At 41.9% G+C, this 13,949-nt stretch overlaps 1 long non-coding RNA gene across 7 annotated transcripts in view; it reads left to right on the top strand.

The window, feature by feature from the left end:
* Positions 1 to 13,949, top strand: part of LOC137861076 (uncharacterized) — a 103,922-nt gene that overhangs the window by 9,766 nt on the left and 80,207 nt on the right. For 4 of the 7 annotated variants that reach the window (XR_011099351.1, XR_011099352.1, XR_011099355.1 and 1 more), the window contains exon 1: positions 736 to 814. The exons of 2 other annotated variants lie outside the window; for them this stretch is intronic. This is a non-coding gene — a long non-coding RNA (uncharacterized lncRNA). Of the gene's footprint in view, positions 1 to 735; positions 815 to 13,949 lie in introns of those variants that run through there. One more of the 7 variants, XR_011099353.1, reaches the window with a different exon arrangement.

Below are 13,949 nucleotides of genomic sequence, written 5' to 3' on the forward strand. Positions count from 1 at the left end.
GTTAGGAGTTGTTGATACTTGAAGGGCAATATGTAATGTACTGGCTTTGCATCTGTAAATGAATATGTGACTTGCTTTACTTGCTAGTTGACAGAAGTTGTGGGAGCCAGGATAATCAGCAGTTCCTGGATTTCTCTGTAAACAAACAGAGGCAAGAGAAAAACAGCAGCTTGCATGGAGACATTTTCATAAATCTAGTGAGCAAAACCACAGGATTTGTTGCATGAGCTGCCAGGCCACTGCCAGGCCCTGATCCTGTGGCACTACAGAAGTGTGGAAGCTCACTAAATGCATTTACCTGCTGCACAGCTGATGTTCCTGTCTGCCTAAAAGTACACATAAGTCATTGACATCTGCATCGCTACTCAAAGGACAATTTTAAGGGGAATCTGTCTCAACAGAAGCATTGAGACATAAAGCTCAGAGACAGTACTAACAAATGAGATCTCCTTTTACTTCCCAGAGGCCACAAGTGCTTTTCTCCCTTCAGGGCCTCCAGGGCACTAATCACCATTAATCTCCCCAGCCTGCCTCTCCTGCAGCCTCCTCCACCCCTGCCCATGGCCCAGGGGCTACCTCCTGCCCAGGCTGGGGCCACTGGTCCCTGTACAGCTGCGGGTTGAGCTCCCTGTGCTCTGTTCTGGGTTTCGCGCAGCCAGAACCAGCTGTGAGGACCATGTCTCTGTGGTGAGGCCCCAGGTGTGCCTGGTCAGGGCCATTTAAGGCCCTGAGGCCTTCTCCCACAATTTTCTTCCTTGTTCTCAGAACATGGAAGGGAGGAAGGCATCTTTAGTGCAGCTCCTGTAGCTGGAAGGTATGTTTTTGGTTCTTTCTCACATCTCTTGTTGGCAAAGTTTTCTGCCTCTTTGTGGACCGGAATATCCCATTGCACTAAGAAAGCAGTCAGGCTCTTCCACTCAAGGAATTTGTTAGTGTTGTGAGGTGTATTACAGCATCTAAGAAGGTAAAAATGCACCTCTGCTTAACAAGAACTTTGCAGATCCCCAGGACTGCTGAGCTTTCGGGATAATTGTCTATAGATGATTGTGATGCATCAGGAAAATGTGCTTAGAGAGGATCAAGCCAGGGAGCCCAAGGAGATTGCAGAACTCAAATTTTGCTGCTGACTTCTCTGGGGTGGCTGAGAAGTTTCTAGTGTTTTGCATAGCTGCAGAAAAGCTGTGCTATGAGTCACTGTGTTCAAACACTGTATTCAGCCGTTCATCCCACATTTTTGCTGGGTGACCTATGGATCCGTGTGTGGGCGTGTTATGTGGTGTGTATCCCCAGCTGTGCCCAGTTCACAGAGGATGTGTGCATATGGGATGCATTTGCTTGAGAGCCTGGTGTTTTAGCAGGAAGAACTCATACTTTTGTGCTTTGGAGGTCAGTGTTTCAATCCTTGGTTGGTCCAAAATGTCTCATGATGGTGCACTTGGAGCTCTGAGGTTTGCTTCAGATGAGTAGTGAAGTGCAGGGCAAGGGGGAGCAGGAGGCAGACCTGCAGATGCCACAACGGGCTCAACAACCCTGCTGCCACAACTGGCTCTATGCCAAGTCTAGTTTCAAGAAATCCAAGATAAACTTTTTTCTTTGTTTTCTTTTCATTTCTAGAAAGCTAGAAAGATGTGCTGATTGTAAGTCCCTTTAGCTAATAACCCCTGCTATCATCACTTAACCTAGAGAGAGGCTTTGCATATAAATATTTTAATAATCTGTAAATGAATATTAAAAGTTCTAAGAAGAAAATGTAGTGAAAGGTGTTAAAATCTTTCATGCTCTTCAGTAAACTTGGCTTATGCGTGTTTGTACACTCATCTATATCTATGTATGGTCACACAGTTCAGGAACAAAACCTCTGTTTTTAGCAGGAAAGATTGTGCCAAAAACCTGGAGGGTGATTTGAGAACAAAGGTGGTAAGTGAGGTGTGCTGCTTTGTTCTGATATTTCATGTGGAACATAAATGTCTCTGTGAGAATGGCAGAATGTGGCAGAGTACAAATTTTTGGGGTCTCTGGTATATATTGTCTTTGGAGGTGTTGAAAGTAAGTCTTCTGGAATACAGACAGCTGAGACACCAAGACATAGCAAACTGAAGATGGAAAGAATGCATAGGTTTATTTTCAATGACCCATTCTTTGAGAGCCACGGTATATTAATGGACCCTTCCCGTTGCTTTGCTTCCCAGGCTTTTGTGCTGCTTGCTATCTCAGCAGCAGACTAGAGGGAGAAATTGCAGTCATCATCAGTGGATTGGCCTTTGGGCACTGGTTTTCTAATATTGCTGGAGATGTATGAAGAGTTCTCTGAAAACCACTGCCAGAGCATAATTAATACCTGGGGATCTGCCTGTGAAAAGCAATGTGTAGGCAGAGACCGAGACTTAGGATCTATTGAAATACTGGCAAAAGATGCTCAAGGAAATGTGGAAACGCACTAAAAATTTCCCATATCTCTTTTTCATTTAAGTCATGATGATGGCAATTATGCTCAAAGTTCACATTGTCTTCCTTTCTATTTGTTGTTTGTGTTGCCATAACACTGGAGCAGTATGTGGAGGTAAAAGGAAAAGGATGTATTGCTATTGCTGGTGGGAGCATGAGTGGTGCCACCACATTCCCTCCAGTTCTTGCAGGCAGGAGAGCCATGGCTTTGTGCAGGTGTAAGCTGGCATCAAAATGTGCCAGAGACAATTTGGTCTCTGGCTGAGAAAGATGCTAGACAAGAAATATCAGGATGCTGAGGGACTACTCTGGGCAAGCATTACTCTGTGCTTCCTCTGCTTTTATTCTATTCCTTGTGTATCCATTGTAGGTTATTCTTGGAGATACTGTGCTACAAAGCTTTTATGGTCAAATCAAATAATAACCATTCTTATCTTCTTAAGCTGTACAGGCATAGTTTATCTGTGGGGAAAAAAAAAACTACTTACACAGAAAAAAGCTTATTTAAAATACTTACAATGTCTTGATCCACTATTTTATTACTAATGTTGTAAGCAGCTAAAATTTCTTGGATAATCACATTATGGTATTAGACTTGCATTTTAAAGGAATTACTCTCTGCCGGTGCAGTCTGCATCCTTCTATTCAGCAAAAGTGGAAGGGAACCTTTATCTTCATGCTACCTCTAAGCTGAGCAGAACTTGGTGGCTGAAATTTTTGAGTCGATGTGCTAGCTGCTTGGTGTGTCCCAGCACCACTGCAAGCTGTGGAACACTGTGGGGTCCTCTAGGAAAGCTGTCAGGTGAGCAGCGGGGTTGAATTCAGAGAGCTGTGGCCTCTCCAGCCTTTGGAACCCCCCAGCAGTTTATCGTTCTGTGGATATTAAAGGTGCAATGCAGGCGGGACAGCTGACTGCCCTGTGTAACCACAAAGAAGGATCTGGGAAGGGCTGCTCGAAGTGGTATTCACTGTGGTAGCCTCAGGGTTTATGCCATAGGTCCCTAGTGTACTGCTAGGAGTACTGTTTAGTACTCCTAAATTGTCCTAAAGCCAGTGATTATGAAATTGCTCTGCTCACGTGCAGCAATCCTGAAGAATCCAATTTGCTGGGTCTGTTAAGGGCAGTGCTGGTAGTTACGTGGATCTGACAAAGACCACATTTCCCTCTTCTTATGGGATGGGATTAGATTGCTGCACACGAGTAGCAAAGCAGGCTCTTTAGATGCTCGGTGCTTGTGGAGGGCAATCAGGCTGGCTGTGCACAGTGGAAGGGACCTTTCTGACCCGTTGGGTACATGACTATGGATGCAAGGACCCCACATGCTTTTATAATGTCTCTCATGTTCTCCATCAGTAAGTGGGACTGACTCCAGATCCTTGATATACAAGGTTGATATTGAGAGTGATTTTCATTCAGTTTCCCAGCTATTCACCTTCTCCAGTGTTAGGGAGCACTAACATCTGTTTTCTTCAGCTACTCAGTATTGAACATAGCTCAGACCTACCAGGTCTTAAAGATGTAGATCTGAAATTAAAATTCTGTTTCAATCCCAAAGCATCACAAATCTGAATTCCAGTCTGTTCAAGCTCCTTACACTTCTATCATTTCTGTGCCCTTTGTGAAATCCTTTGGTTTATTTAATTCTTGATAATGACCCATGTGGCCTGATTATGCAGTCACATCACAGACCACATTTCCATGTATGTATAGAAATTATGTCCAACTGACCTGCGTTGTGTGATTTGTGTATCCTGAGGCAAAGCTGCACTTCTGTATTTCATTGCTATATCTTAAAGGTTCTTGTAACTTAATGTCTACCTGACTTTTTCTTGATTGAGCAGAAAGTCTGAGCAAACATAATAACAACAAAAAAAGCCCAACCATTAGCTTTACCTTTCAGTGTGGACAAGGAGAGTGTGTTAAAAGATGCAGAGATGCTGCTGCCTCCTTCTTTCCTTGGTACGGATGCTGCTCTTAGGATTCCTAGTTCCTGCTGCCTCTTTAAAATCATCTCTGCTGGTGGTTGTTTTTTTTTTTTTCTTTTTTTTTCTTTGATTATATGATGACCTAGGGACTTGATTAAATGCCCAAAGAGAAACTAAAGACCATTCAAGTCGGCCAAGACTGGATTTGTAGGTGTTTATATGCCTTAGTTCAACAGGAATTAAGCACTCTAACAATGTGAAGGTCTGAATGTTCGTGCTAGTGAAAGGAGCCGGCTGATGCTTTTTATATCTCCAGGTTGGAATAGAAAGGCATTCTGAGTTTTCCCTGGCTCGCTCTGTTCCTGGCCTGACTGCCGATTTCCCATGGGAGCAGCAGAGAAATGTGTTGTGCAAGCGAGGGGAGCACACGGTGCTGGGAGAGCGAGCGGCTCGCCAGTTCACGGCGAAGCAGTCCCAGAAGAGCTGCCGGGTGGCAGCAGTTCAGGTTGTTGGAGTGCCTGGAGCTTTGAACGTGAGCCTTCTGCTCTCGGGGCCTGGCGTGCAAGTGCAGCAAGGAGTACAGTGTGGTTGGCGTGTGGCTCTCTGTTCTCTGGTTGTTGTCTTTTACAGCTCTTCTGGTAGAGGAGGTGGGATGTCAGTGTTGAGCCACTGTAGATGAAGATGTTTTGTGAACCCTTGTATGAAGCAACTTATTTGGGACTTCAGGTTTTAGAAACCCACCAGGGAGGAAGAAGATGTGTGTATGAACTTGTGGAGGAGATAAGGTGCTCTCTAAGCAGCAGAGAAGATTTAAGGTATTTACCACGAGGCAGCTGCTTTTAAGTATATGTACATGCCTTGTAGGGTGGGAAATACTAGCCTCCAATTCAGTGATATTTACATTTTAAAAAATTCTTTTTCCTGTAATGAACTGCCTGGCTGCCTTTCCCCTGGAGCTCTCTCTGTGTTCGGTGTCTGAATTGGTGATGTGGGTAAGATCAAATTCAACCTGACAAAATAAGTCAGGGGATGTGAAATCCTTCCTTTCCCTAGCTTTCTCTGTAGGGAAACAAATGTCACTTCAGCTTAGTGGAAAGTTATTTTGCTATGGATTGAGACTTTAGATTTAGCAAAATTGCACAAAGCTTTCTACATCTGGAGATGGGTTTTTGGATTATTTTTTTTTCTTGCATGGATCTGCTTGGGATCCTTATGATGTGATTTATTAAGAGGGGATTATTTGGTGCTGTGAACTAATTCTTTCCTGGCAGTCACCGTCTGAGAAGACTTGGCATCCCTGGCCACAGGACTGGGCAGAGCAGGGGTGCTCGAAAGTGGTTTTGCTTTGTGCAAGAGCACTACGACATTCAGAGAACAAATATCTTAAGGTAAAAACCCAATCTCTTTGCTTCTAGATGCCTAACTATTACATTAGATGGGTTGTCCTTGTTAGCTTTGTTTTCTTTCTTTCATGTAAAGACAGAGCTAAGGGCCATGTCTGTCCAGGAGGCACATGATGGCTATCAGAGTAAAGGATACAACTAGAATGTCAGCTAAATGTCAGAAACAACACTAAAACATGATGTTAAACTGGAGAACGAGTTTCTTTGGTTACTGGTTGGGAAAATGGGGGCCATAACAGGAGCTGCTCCTTTTAATTAAAATTCTGCAACAAAGCACAGCTGTTGCTCTGGTTGGGCTAGCTCTTTCTATTCAAAATGCATCTACTAAGCAAAGAAGCAATCTTGAGATGTGATTGTAAGAAGAAAGAATTTAAATGAAAAAGAGATGGAGGTGGAAAGAACGTGGCATCAGGAAAAGAAAGATTCCTGTGGGAACAGCTCAATGTTGTTTTTTGTCTGAAATAACCCTCGTTATAAAACCTTGAAAAACCTTGCTTTCATATTGTAACATTTATATTGCAACATAAACTTATTTAGACATGAAAATGTGTGGTCTTTGGCTTTGCTGTGTTGTTTTAGGTAACATACCACTTAAGCTTAGCAGCCTTTTAAAAACAAACAAAAAGCCCAAGGACAAAGCAGTTCATAGCTTGTTTTCCTTTGGAAAGGTGTTCTGCACGATCCTGAGGTTTTTTGCTGCTTTGATCTTCTCCTTAGTCACAAGTAATGTGACAGTACCAGGTCTTGCTTATAGTTAAATGCAGTGTTTAGTCTTCAAACCTTTACAGCACGTAGGACCAGCAAAAAGTTTTTTTAGCCAGCTTGGAAACTTCTGGTGAATTATAAACGGTGTCAGCATTAATATTGGTGTGTGACAGGAAAGATCTTGACTCCTTCCAAATTTGGCATTTACACTTGTAAGGTTAACACAGCCCTTTAATTACGTGATACCTCAGGATGGCTCCAAGCCCTCTTTGTGAATCCACTGAATCCTTTTCTGCAGGACACTCGCTGTGCTTTCTCGGGTGTGTGCAGGGTGCTGAGCTATTTCTCACAGAGGTTTTGCAACACTCAAATGGAGATGGCAACAGGAGCTTTTGGAACAAACTGATAAAATATTTTTCTTTTTATTTTTTTGTCAAGGCCGAATAGTATAGTGCTGGTGTTCTGAAGGAATTCAAATATGCATCAGCTCGGAATTTTCATAATATGACTTTAATCAGCCTTGGTGCCAAAGGAATAGCAAGTAACAAATGGATGCTGGTTCTTAAATGGATCTGGGAAGCCCTAGATGGATAAGGATGGCTTTTTATGGGGAGAACTGGTAGCAGTTACGATTTAAAAAAAAAAAAAAAGTAGAATTAGTAGTCATGGATTCACTGAGAAGTTCACACAGCACAACACAAAAACTATGCCTCACATCTATCATGTTTTTGTAAGGTACTAGTAATTAAGTGGGTAAGTCCGTCTGTCTTAGATTGGAGTACTGCAATTTCTATAACAACACAAACCAAAAACAACCAACCTTCTCTCCTTCCCCCCCAATAATTCCTCACTGAGGTGGAGATGAGAGTAAAACTAATTTTTCACTGTGATAGTAATAAAATAAAAAAGGGGAAAAAAAAATAAAACTGTTAGGAACAATACCAGGAGGATAAAAGTGAAAGCATCATCATGCCAATAACTTCGTGGCTTGTTGATGTCTTGCTTGGTCCATGTGGTTTTGGTTCACTCATTCTATTTAGAGTGTTCAGAAGCTTACATAAAGTTGTAGGAAGTGCTGACATGCAATTCTTAAACCCAGAAAAGATATGATATGAATTATAGGGTGGGAAAGGCAGATTGTAGCAGTTCATAAAACCAGAGGAGGTATGGAAAAGGTGACTAGTGAAGGCATATTTGATATTTCTCATGACATGAGAATTATAAGTACATAACAAAACAATCAATTGGCAAGGTTAAAACAAACAAAAAACTTACTTTTTCCATAGAAACATAACTAAATGGTGGCATGCCTTGCCACAGGATGTTTTGAAAACCGAACGATTCAAACCATGATTAAAAAAATGGAGGAGAAAGCCACAAAGGACTCCTGAGTGCAAATTTGTAGATACAGTCTCTGGCTGAGGAAGTTCAGAGCTGGGAGGATACACTAGGGAAATATCTTTGTGTACTTGTGCTGCTTGTATACTTTCTCTAGGCATCCCAGCTGCTGGGAAGGGGAATCAGTAAAATAGATGGGTCTTTGACCTGGCCCTGGATGTGCACGTCGCTGGGGAAGCTCCCTGGTATATTCCAGGGAAGCCTCCATCCTCCTCCAGATGTTAGCCCTGTGAAAGTCTGACTCATGTGGATATATGTAGGGATGGGTGAGCAAAGCCATTTGTGCTCGCTCTTACAAGACTGTCCTCTACCCAGTCTCTTTGTGCATCAGGACAAGAAAAAAAAATAAAAATAAAATTAAATTAAAAAAGGCAGCACATCTCGCCTCTTGTTTTCTTATTATAATGTGATAAAATAGAAAAAGACTAAAGACTGGTGGAATTTCCTTTAGCCCAGTACCTGCACACCCAGCCCGTTCATGTCTCAGTTTGCTCCTGCAGTAACCTACCTTGTTGAGTGAGAGTGCAGCCAGCTGGTTTCCCATTTGTTTATCCCCAAACTACAGATTCTCTGAGACGGATCATCCAGGAGTTATGCTCACCTTGTCAAAAAGACTTGCACACCAAATGTGCCAAAAACTTGTGTCTTAATAATAAACTACTAACCAAAGGCTAAGCAAGATATTTCAGTTGTTTATGGCGCTGCTGTCATAGCCAGTATAATTTGAGAGGGGTATTTTGGTGGGCGGTTAGGCTTTTGTTTTAATAGGGGAAGTTAATTCCCATGTGTTCCAGAAACAGATGAAGAGAGCTTTCTCAGACTTTCCAGAAAAAGTTCTGCTCCAGTAACCAAAAATAGAAAATTTAAGCAAAAAAAAGCATTGTTTGAGCAAAGTTAAGCATGGGTGCACGCGGGGATTTTGCAGTCTTCATGTAATGAGTTTTTTAGAGACGACAGCACCGTGTAGCAAAGTGGAGGCTTCTGAGAGTCTGTGACTTCTATTACTTCCATGCACGCTATTGGCAACTAGTTATGCAGCTTAATTTAGGCAGGTGACTAATTAGTCTGACAGCTTTTTATCCCTGACTTGAGGAATACCACATGAGTAAAAGTTAATTTCCTGAAAAGCCCTAATAATATTAAAATATTCCAGCTTCAAAGTGAATGAATCCAAGTTGCACGGTTGGATGCCATATGGAAAACGTTTAAGTTGGTAGCTTAAAACTCATCCATGCTCTGGTCAGAAACTCAATGAACAGCTGTGAAAATCAAAAACAGATGAGTAATTGGATTTGTTATCTGTGGGAATAGAATGCAATAGGTGGCTTTAATTTTCTGTACATTTGAACACTCAGCATGACGCTGATAGGAATGCAGGAAAGGCAATGAGCAGGGGTTTTAATGAGCGTGGCTGGGAGATGCTGGGAACTTCAGGCAGGTGTTAACCAAGAAGCCTGATGGTACCATCCACTGCAGGAATCATCTGGCTTAGCAATGAAAGGCTCTGCTTACCAGCTCCCAAGTGAAATTATATTTGGGGACTTACAGGGAAATGAATTGAGCAGGTTTTTCTTTCTGAAGCAAGCCAAGCTTTGAAAATTTTTACTTTCTATAGTTTTTGTTTATACAGCACTTCTCACTGATTATTGGGCAGGGTTTTGTAAAGGATGATGCATATTTTAGAGGATATCTAAATTGCAGGTTGCTTTTTCTCCAGGAGGGTGCATTTAAGGTGTGAAACTTCTGCTGTATCCTGAAACGCTGTCTGCATCCAAGTGTGCCTTGGGGGAAAACAGGCAGCCCTTTTCCTCCTAGCTGCATGCTGGAGGGTAAAGGAAAGATTTTGGTCTCCTTTGCTTTTGTCCAGTTGTATGTCTTAAAATCAAGAGCTGCAGCCCTTGATTTGTTGCTGCTGTGCTTTGTGGCTCTTCCTCTTGTATCTGCATGCATGAAAGGGTGAGCAGGCACCTCTCCAAGGCTGGAAATGGTGACTGACTTGTAATTATGCTTTACCTGCAAGCAAACACAGGGCTGCAAGAGAGCTGGCAAAAGGCCATTTTCAGTCCTGTGACCTAGGGACTGCGTGAAAGGTGAACACGTTTCCCAGCAAAAAGCCTCTCATTGCATATTCCTTGCTCCCCAACCATTGCACATACTGTCTTATCAGGCTCTTGTTGAGATGCCTCAACCCAAGTTTGTGTTTCAAATATTTTCTGACTTTATCTCAACCATCCATGAGTTTGAGGTGTATTTTAGTAAGAGTTATGTTTGCCAACTCTTGCTCTGTTTTTTTTTTTTTTTGTTGTTGTTTGTTTGTTTGTTTGTTTGTTTGTTTCTGGCAAGGGTAGAGAGCTAAGCTGTGCACTGTATCTCTGCTATAGTATTCATAGTTTAAATCAAAATGTAGTCTCCTTACCGTGTATTTCTGGCAATAGGACTCACTCGAGAAAATCCTGTGTGTTATGACTTTGTTTGTGAAATGGAAAAGTGGTGCTTTAGGGAACTTCACTTGAATAGAGGCAGTCACTCGGAGAGGCGCTGCACCCACCCTGCAGCACGGGTCCAGCTGGGCTGTGGGTTTTCTGAGGTGCTTGGAAGAACAAAGGATTTGGCCCCAAACACTTGGGGCTTTGCTCAAATTTCTGAGTGCTCTAGTGTGAGAAAGCTCACAGGGTGGGAACGAAGCTGTAATTGTCCTTGAGGGCCATAATAATCCTAATTATTTTTATTTTATTCTCCAGTGAGGCCTGGTGGTCAAGCAGCTGTCTTGGGGCTTGGAAGAGATGTGTGGGTTGGCACTTCTCAAGCGGGATTTGGTGGGGCTGTGATGGGATGTGGCTCAGGGCTAGCTGGTTGTGGACAGCTAGAAAGCCTGCTGCCAACTTATCTGAGGAAAGCGCAGGCTGTCTGCTGTACTGCAGTGTTTTTTCCAAAATTAGGGTTGTGTTCCCTTTCTCCTAGTTAAGATTTCATTCTTTGTTCATTGACCAAAGATGCTCATGAATTACAAGTGCTGAGCTAGTTCAGGGATCTAGAGCTTTTGTGGCCCGCCCTTGTGTGATTTCCAAGATTTTTTGGCTGGTATCTTGTACTGCTCTATTTGTTTACACCAAAACACTCCGGAACTTTGTTTGTTTGGACTCCACCAAAGAGATGGCAAAAACAGCTTCTGGCTCCGTGCTGTATGAGTTACTGTTTGTGTATACAAGACGGTAACCTTTGAAATATGCTGGTTTTGCTACTGCTGAGGACCTCTTGGAAAAGGCTCCTTTCTATATAAAGGCATGCGTGCACACCTACCCCTCCTGCAAAGAAAATCAGTGAGCCCAGAGAAAGCAAGGGTGCAGCCATCACAGAGGGGTAGGAAGAGGTGTTCTCACCAGGCTGGAGGGGGCTGGCTGGCAGCCCTGGTCATAAGCAATGCTTTTGAACGCAGAAAAGAGAACCCGTGCAAACTTAATTTCTGCTTAGAGAATTCATCTCCTGATTTTTTTATTTTTATTTTTTGATAAAATCTGTGAATTCGTATTTAATTCTCCAAAGAGAACCAGGTACCCACTTAAATGTGGTGCCAGTGGAATCTATTAGTCTCATAGAAGATGAGGCATATTTATTTTCTTGCAAGTACATTGAATCAGAGAAAGGCGCTGTAACAAAGCTCATATCTCACTTTGCCTATTCACCCTTATGGTAAGAACTTGCTTGATAAATACCAAGCATGTATAAATAAAAGGAGGAAGGCCTTTCTTGATTTATTAGGCATCGCTTTGTGTTAGGAAAGCTTGTTGACTCTTCCCCAATAAATGATATTTGTCCATGTATCTATCGATTCTGTTATTTATTGTATATCTTACTGGCCTTTTACTGAATGCTTTTACAAAGATTTGTGATCTGTTCGCTGCCCGCGCTCCTCTGCAAGCGCAGGAGATTTACGTGACGAGTTCCTCACCATAGTAGCTCAGCAAAACCTCACGTTAGAGTTTCCTTGGGTGGATACTCCGGTCTTGGCAATTTATTGCTGTTCCCTTTCCAGTGATGGGAAAAGGCTGCCTCTTTAACACCTCGGGTTGAGACAGCGGCTCAGACTTGCTGCTGGGGAAAGCTGGCTTAGAGAGCGAACCTGCCTGACCCCTCCGTACTGAGCACTCATGGAAAGAATTCGTTAGCTTTTCTGAAACGACTTATCTTCTGAGCTGTTTATATCTCTGTGATTTGTTGGACTCAGAAACTCTGGCAGGCTCCTGGCTTTGAGTATGTTTGAAAAAGTTTTTATTAGTCCTCTTTATACCTATAGCAAGTTGTACTTTATGCCAACGAGGAAAAGATTTTAATGTGTTTTTACTTTTAACTTGGCAGAACTCATTCCTTTTTCTCTTTTCTCCATCTGGCTATGTCTTCCATATCTTGAAATATCATTTTTTTAAACTTCTAATAGCAGTCCTTACTCAGATGTTTAACCATGCTGTCTGTCATCTTATTGTTACTTTTGGAGTCTTTTTTTTGTCATGTGGCTGTGAGCTGAGGGCCTTTATGTGGTATTTTTGAATAACCTCTGCTGCATGCCATCATCATACTCTTAGAGCTGTTCTTTTGAATTTTAACTATTTCTGTTATTCTGTAACTTCCTTTATAAACTTTAACATTCCCGTGGTGTAAATTTGAGGTGCTCTGTCTCATAATGAGAGCTTAGAATTGATTATATTCTGGTCACCAAATATCAGTTTTTCTGTGATTAAGCTTGTGCTGATTTATGAATCACTTTTAATGAGTTTTCTGAGGTTATTTAAGAGGTAGTTTCTTCATTTATTTAAAGTCTATTTCAGGAAAAAAAAAAAAAAAAATCTGAGTCATGCCACTAATGAGTTTTATCCAGCCAATGTATGGGTAGCTGAAGTTTCCCATCCTTGCCGGCCTTTGCAGCCTCTCTAATCCTCATTACCATTCTGTAGTCACTTTGCCATCCTGACTGGGTTCTATCTACACTTTAGTTGGATGCTGTAGGCAAAGTCTACGTAGGAATGGATTTTTCTAACTAGAAATACCCTGTGGTGTGGATGGAAGCATCAATTTTTTTTTATTTCTAGAACTGTTGAAAATATTGCAACCTCCTCCTCCAGGAAGATTTATTGTTGTCCCTCAAAAACATGTGACTTGGTATTATCTCCCAAAATGCTTCTGGAATATAATACCCTGCTTTAAATACAATTGATATTGCAGATCATTTTTGAAGTGTTGGAGCTGACTTTTATATCTGCAAAAGCAAAAAATAATAATTAAAAATCTCATATTGGAAAATGCCTGAACTTTCTCAAAGCTCAGATCAATGGGTTGAAGCTAACCCCATCTCCATTGGGACAGTTCTGCTAGTATTTATCAGTTAAAGCAGAAATAGAGTATCTTTAGTGCAGAAAATGAAAGGCACTTTAGAAAGCCACAATTAGCTGCTTGTTTTGTGATCTCTGGCAAATGGCTCCTACTGGAGAGGCTGCTGCAAACAAAGGCCAATTTGCTCACTGACTTTCTAGTGTAGAATAACTAATTTACATCATTCAGCAGAGCTGAAAGCAGCTGATGTTATTAGGAAGAAGGAGAAGTAAACAACTGGCGTGAAATGAATTGACCAGTGTCCTTTGCCAGGGATAACTAGACTGAACTTTGACACTTCTCAGGCAGAATTACAGCGATAGTAATGCGCGTTGCATAATGAACTAACATACTGTGCAAACACGAAAAGCGCCTAGCTTTTATGGTAGAGATGGTGTAGCTGAACAGTTCCTTATTCTTCAATTTTCTGCCAACTTGGAAGGGCACATAATTTTGTATTATGTATACTCTCTGAAGTAGGCTCCAGGAATAACATCTTCAGATACTGCTTTCATGATTTTCTGCCTGGGACTTGCATGTAAAATAGTTTGATAATATACTGTGGTGATCCTGTACCCGATGGCCATCACATATCCAACAGTTAAATGAGAGGAGCAGTGTTTGAACTATGGCAATAGTCTAATGGCAATAAGCAACAGATTAAGAACACAGCATGTGAAGAAATCCCAGCCTACCAGAAGTAGGAAT

This window comes from Anas acuta, chromosome 9 (assembly GCF_963932015.1).
Source record: "Anas acuta chromosome 9, bAnaAcu1.1, whole genome shotgun sequence".
Classification (NCBI taxonomy): Eukaryota; Metazoa; Chordata; class Aves; order Anseriformes; family Anatidae; genus Anas; species Anas acuta.